The sequence below is a fragment of the Thalassophryne amazonica genome, chromosome 1 (genome assembly GCF_902500255.1).
Source record: "Thalassophryne amazonica chromosome 1, fThaAma1.1, whole genome shotgun sequence".
Classification (NCBI taxonomy): domain Eukaryota; kingdom Metazoa; phylum Chordata; class Actinopteri; order Batrachoidiformes; family Batrachoididae; genus Thalassophryne; species Thalassophryne amazonica.
Window position 1 is genome coordinate 14,759,492 of NC_047103.1, and position 7,213 is coordinate 14,766,704.

Genomic DNA, 7,213 nt, shown 5'->3' on the forward strand with positions numbered 1-7,213 from the left:
GTTGATCAGGAATTAGCTGACTTCACTAGAAACTCAAATGGAAACCCGTTGTTTCAAGAAGTGAATCTTAATAGGTTCAGTTGTATTAACACCCACTTAAATTTCTATGATAAAATAACTTGACCATTTTAGTTTCATTAAATGTAAAAACTTTAGTTTAAGGCAGCAAGTTTCCACTTGATTTTCAAGCAACGTTAACTAATTTTAAAGAGCCATGGGCAGTGCAATTTTTACATCTTAGGTTACACTGTAAATAACATGTCTATTGTTGTCTCTTGCACCTTATTGCGCTTATATTTTCTTTATATTCTATATATTCTTTATATTTTTGTTGTTTATTACAATGACAATAAAGTCTCTCTTATCTTATCTTAATTTGGGATAAGAGTTAAAAGCCAAAAGCGCCAACCTGAATCATCAATCAGAATTTCTGTATTTTCTCTGGTTTCAACTTCCCAAATATAAAGATTTGCTATTTTGTCTGTTTTAAATCACTGGAAATTAAATATTTTTAAATGTGTACTTCAATTTGTGCTTCTAGAACGAGATTATTTTAAATTATTAAATATGTTTACCTGACAGAACATAGCTTAAAAAAAACATGAACAAACAATCTGAATGAAAAGTAATGAACAAAACAATTCATCTTGTGATATCTGACATTAAAACACCCAACACATAGCTGCTTAGTGAATCACTGCGCACCAGAAAAGCCTTTGTGTGTTTGGTGTTGTTGTTGTCATGGGTTACCCTTTGCCACCTTCCATATCCCATGATGCACTCCCTCCTGGCACAGCTGTCAGAATTTGATGGATTCCTTTAATTATGCTGTGAAACCATAATCACACAAAACATTTAAATAACATGTCATTCATCAAGAAATGATTAATCAAAGCAAGTGGAATTACGCAACCAATTAAACACGAAACAGTTTTGAAAGTCTTGAGTCATTTATCCAAATGGTCCTAATGGTTCCATCCAAATAGTTGGGCTTTTGACTGATGCCCCCACAAACAAATCAAGTAATTCAAAGATAATTTGGTTCGTGGAGAATTTTCTTTTACTGTTTTTATACAATTTATTGAATGAATGATTAACTGAAAAATTCACCACATTTATTTTGTACAGTATAAAAAGCTTTTCTTTTCAATTTTATCATACATTCTATTTTTAAGTACACGTTCTACAGCACCAACACTGACAAATGTCATCAACAAATTCCAATTTAGCATTTTCATAGGCTTACATGGTGATGCTAATTGGTGGGAACACTGACTCTATAAAATGAAAATTCAGTAAGGTATGTCTTCTATAATAAGATAAAACTTTATTGATCTCACAGAGGAGAAATTCACATCACAGAGGAGAAATTCTAAGAATATATTCTAAGGTAGAACTCTACTAGTGTATACTAAGGTATATCTAAATATCTAAAAAAGAAGAGCAGAATAGAAGAGTAGAATAGAGTAGAGTAGAGCCACTTAGGTGTCTGATCTTGAGAACCAGGGATGGTAGGTTCAAAAGCTTTTTTATCCCATGGGAACTCTCCCTACCCACCCAAGCAGCTCAAGAAAATGGGCATCATGTATATAAGTGACATTTACACAATAAGGGTAATAAACAACATATACAAGAAATATAGTTGCTACATAATATTGTAGGAGTTAGCTTCCATCCATCCATCCATTTTCTTCCGCTTTATCGGGAGTCGGGTCGCGGGGGCAGCAGCTCAAGCAAAGCTGCCCAGACCTCCTGATCCACACACACCTCCCCCAGCTCCTCCGGGGGAACCCCAAGGGATTCCCAAGCCAGCCAGAGATGTAGTCCCTCCAGCGTGTCCTGGGTCTTCCCCGGGGCCTCCTCCCAATGGGACGTGCCCGGAACACCTCTCCAGCGAGGCGTCCAGGGGGCATCCGGAAAAGATGCCCGAGCCACCTCAACAGACTCCTTTCGACAGGAGTTAGCTTCTAAAACCTAAATACCTAAAATGAACATGATAATCTCGATTAAATGCAACTCTAACTCCTGTTAAATTGAGTGCAACAGAAACCACTGGTAATGAGACAAACCAGCCTTTGTATCACATACTGTGACTCATTTGTTTTCTCTACCCACTACTCCAGTCAAGAGTCACTGGGCTCTGCAGCCTATCCCAGCAGTCACAGGGAGTGAGACGGGGAGAGGCATGCTACTTCGACAGGATGCCATTCTAACGCAGAATGGACAAACACCTTCACACACACCTACAGTCAATTTTAGAGTGACCAATTTGCCTAACCCGCATGTCTTTGGAGATGGTAAGAAGCCGGAGCACCTGGAGGGAAACTATGCAAGCATGGGGAGAGCATGCAAACTCCAAACAGAAGGGATGAGGCAGGAAGCGATGGCAACAGTGTTAACTTACATAACATATTTTGATCCTCCCTTATAATTATAGTTGTGGACACAAATTTATACACACCTTGGCTAAAAATGCCCAAATGCAACTTTCTCCTGCTGCACATATTACATTCTGACAAACAGGACATGCGTTAAGCCATTTTATGTCTTATTATTTTAAAACAAGTTTGATTTAGTTCTGTTTTGATTCACTGTGTCAGATTTTCTCAGATCAACAGCTTAAGCCGAATGTCTCTTTAAACAGCATGGAAGATTACAAAAGATTAAAGAAATTGATGGGATTATACATAAAATTAATGAATAAAAAATTGTCAATGTCAACTTTATTTATATGGCACACTGACACAGCCAATGGCCTCCCAAAGTGCTTTTACAGTAAAACAGGCACAACAATAAAAATAATAAAAAAAAACAACAAGAATAATACAGTGGAATAAAACCAATAAAAGACCCAATAAAAGTGGTTTTACTCAGCCAAAGGCCAAAGTCAACAAGTGAGATTTAAGAAGCATTTTATAACTGTAAAGGCTACTCGCAGTCGGCACCGTGAAAGAAGGCAAGGCTTCTGCAGCGTACGTTTGGGGTTCCATGTGGCAATTTTCTCCTTTTGAGCGGCAACTGCACACTCCATTAAACAAATGTTTAAGAAGCCTGAAACATACAGACTTCACATCACAGTGGGAGGACGCCCAAATGAACACTCAAGAATTCATGAACTATTGTTCTAAAAGGTCCATGAGAACATCATGTCCAAAGTTTGGATTGGTACTATATGTGCAGCAGGCAAGAATTTCACAAGCTCTATATGTATGTCCACACATATAATTCAAAAACTGTTTGTTAGATTTACTAGCACAAGTTAACGTCACTCTTCAGTATTGGTAGAAGAAAGAAGTAGATATGGTTTCTACAAGTTTTCAAATAACTGAATTTGATGAAATGATGAAAGAACCCTTTTAGTTATTTGGGGAACTGAGATCTGGTCTCAAGTCATAAATCTTTTGAATGTCAGATGCCTCACAGTCATTGCGTCCATTGTTTATTGTTAAATTTAAGGTTACATTTCACATAGTTTCAGATTAAGAGATAAAACTGTTTTGTTCCAAAAGAGCATCTTAAAGATGAACTGAATAATTTAGCATTTCTGTAAGATAAATTACTGAACATTACACTGCTTCCATAAATATGCAATTTCATTTAAAATGTCACAGATGTTAAACTGAACTTTGAAATCTGTCAAACCTTAAGTGTTACTGACAGTACACAATTGTGTGTGACACTAACAAAGGCAGCGAACCACATCATTCTTATCATGACTATCGTATTCCATTTGAATTAAGGATTTTGAAGTTGATGGATGTCGCTTAAAACCTGTGTTAGTTCGGTGGGTTGTGATCAGCAAACCTTTTTCAACACCCCGATTGTTCCACTGCACTGAAAAGTTCACATGTAAATTTACCATATATCACCCAAAAATTTTGGTGAAAACCGATTTTCTGATAAATTGCAAAAGATCAATTTAAAAGTTAATTTATGTATTTTTATTTTTTTTAAAGACACAAGTGGTCACACGTTTTACTTGTTTGTAACTGATGGAAATACTTGCAAATTCACACACAGCCACGCGTGTCTCGTTTTTTGTTTTTTTCCATGCCCCTGTCAGGAAAAGCGGTTGGAAATGCCAGTTACAGCATCTTACAGCCTGCAGGCTATGTAAAGAACATAAAAAATAATTACAGCATTTAATGCTGCATTATATGACTACTCAATGGTAATAATTTTCCCCACTGGATATTATAATCTCACATTTGTATGATTACATTGTATGATTTTCTAATGTCTGTTGACCAACAATACTCAAATTATTCAAATTATTGCCTCAAAGATGTAAAACCTCACAGTTGAGGAACGCGAAGTTAAAGTGTTGACTTTTAATAACTGGTAAAGACTATTTTGACGATCAAAACAGTTGTGTATCTGTTGGATTATTTCAGCACTCAAACGGAGAAAGATGTCAAATATACCAGATTACTGAAAACGTAACGCGTGCACACTGCTCCTATGGAAATGTGCAGGGGGGGAACCCACGAATGAATGAATGAAGGAAGGGCTGATCATAGATTCTCCTGCTTTTGAACCTCGTGAATCCAGTGAGGTGTCCCACAGATGGCGTGCCGGGGGCCACACGCATCCAGTGCGCACAAAGGGTTAAAGTCAAGTTCCCACCAAACTGTCATGTCAGCAAAATATGAACACTTGGCTGGAACCTCAACCATTTTTCACACATTAATTCATCGGACTGAGTAAAGTGAAACCTTTTTTTTTTTAATCGTGACGACGGACGTAAAATCAGATCTGCGTTACGCAGGAGGTGGGAAAGAACGGAAAGAACTGCGCACAAAACCCGCCAGCGGAGCCTCGGCAGCACTGGAAGAACGCGTGAAACAAACCCGCGTTTGCTTTTCTTTTTTTCCTTCCCTCCTCCTTCATTTTTTCTTGTGTGCAGCCATGAAGACACAAATCAAAGTGTTACTTGTCATGTCTGGCCCGAGGTGAACACGAGCCAAGAATGACCAATGGTAAGTAAATTGGCTGCGGGTTCATTCCAGTGGCCTAAATTGGTGACGCACTGAATTAAACTGACGCAACTCACCAATTCTCAGCCCGATTTCTACCGAGGACAGTGTCGAAGATGATGAAACACCCACGCGTCGTTTATTCCACGCTGACGCAGCGTAATGTTCCGTCTGTGACCAGCCGACACCGCCGTGCGTAACCGTCCGCTCGCCTTCTCTCCGCCGAGACACTGACAGACTTGTGCTGAAGGTTTTGCTGTCTTTTCCAAAGTGGGAATTTCCTCTGTTATTACTTCAGATTTGACAGTAACAAGGAAACTGAAACAGCTTTTGGATTTACGGGAAACGTCTTCACGTCTGACAGGAATTCCTAAATGTGGAGAGCAGCTACCTGACAGCCAGTGTGGGTCAAAAGAAAGCCAAAGACAAGCGCTGAGTCACATTTGTGACACTGTTGGTAACTGTTAATCTAACCTAACCTTAATCTAATCTAAGACACACACAAAAAAATGTTTGAGGCAAAGTGAGCTGTTTAGAAATTATTACCAGTAGTGGTATTTTTTGGTATCTGGTGTGGTTTTAGTGCAGTTAATGATAATCACAGACAACCTCAATTAGCTCCATCAGGTTTTGCAAGAAATAGGTCAGCATTCCAGGAATTTTTTTTTTTTTGGGGGGGGGGGGGGGGGGGACTTTAACAAGTTGTTAGTCACCTTGGTTATCTTTTCCTGCTGAATGAAAAAAATTCTTGTTTCATATCTTTGAAGCTGCATTTATACTGAATACTCACTTCATATAAATAACTTGTGCTGAGCATCATGTTTTCCTAGAGAACATAGGAAATGGTCAAATTTAGCAGGTGCATGTGGGAAAGTGGTCCCCGGTTCAAAGCCACCTGGGCCCCATTTTCCTTGTACATCTGGAGTTACATCAGGAAGAGCACCCAGCCAAGCAAAAATCAGTTTGATTGGAAAAGAAATGCAACATAGTTATGAGGCACTAGTAAATAATTTTTTATTTTATACTTCAGGAATAAATACAACATTGTTACCAACTAGTGTTAGTCTAAATTTTTGTGTGCATTCTATATATATATATGTATGTATGTATGTATGTCTATGTGTGTGTGTGTGCGCACGCGTGCGATTGTTTATAACAAGTTAGACTATTCCAGTTGTTGGCCAGACAGAGGAACTCCTCTCTTTTATACATGCCCTATATAGAGGGGGTTCAACCGAACCCCTCCCCCCCGAGAATTCTGCTGATTTTTTTCTGCTGATTTTTTCTGATCTGGATATCAACATTATGTATTTTCTTTTCATTGATAATAAGCAACAAGCACTAACTGTTACACAGCTATTATCACACACCCTCAAGTTTCAATTTCCTCTGCCAGAGTAATGAAAGGGGAAACTGCTAGATAAACTTGGGGGTTGAGAATTTTTGCTCCCTGGTCCCTATCCTCCTCTGATATCAAACAGATTAGTAGGCTTGTAAATACCCATGTAGACACACAATTACACTTGTCTGGTTTGTAAAAACATGTTTGTATGTATAAACTGAGAAATAAAGGGAGCTTCTCCTTCCTGTTGCAAATACTGTAAAGGTGCAAATAATCGCGTGGGATTTATTATGCGAATTTTGCGAGTTAAACAAGGTCGCCACATTAAATATCGCTATTTTAATACATAACATACATATACGTACATATTCATAATGTAAACGCGAATATTAATACCGCTAAATACGAGGTCTGTTAGAAAACTATTCGACCTTTTTATTTTTTGCAAAAACTATATGGATTTGAATCATGTGCGCTTGCATCAGCCAAGCTTGAACCTTCGAAGCGCATGCGTGAGTTTTTTCACGCCTGTCGGTTGCATCATTCGCAACCAACAGGCAGGTATAAAGTTTGCATTAATGTTATCTTGGTTCTTCCTGGGTGGTTCTTATGGCAACTGATCCAATCCCAAGCAAGGACTATTTGTATATAAAAATGTATTTCCTAAAATGATACATTTTGGGTTTCAAATTAAATTCATGTAGCTTTTTACCCCTCGAAATCCTCAAAAAGCTTCTGCTTCGGGGGGCTTTGCCCCCCTGAGCCCCCCACGAGGGCATTGCCCCACGACACCACCGGGGGCCCTGTGGCCCACTGGACCCCGAACTCAAGGATTTGAACCCCCCCCCTTTCACATTCCTATATACGGCCCTGTTATATGCAAATATTCTTAATG

General features: G+C 38.7%; 1 long non-coding RNA gene across 1 annotated transcript; it reads right to left on the reverse strand.

Moving 5' to 3' along the window:
* Positions 1-546: 546 nt before the first annotated feature.
* Positions 547-5,401, reverse strand: LOC117506346. The gene is made up of 2 exons (XR_004559440.1): positions 5,054-5,401; positions 547-828 (listed from the first exon to the last, which is right to left on the reverse strand). It is a non-coding gene; the product is annotated as an uncharacterized LOC117506346 (long non-coding RNA).
* Between the last annotated feature and the right edge of the window lie 1,812 nt (positions 5,402-7,213).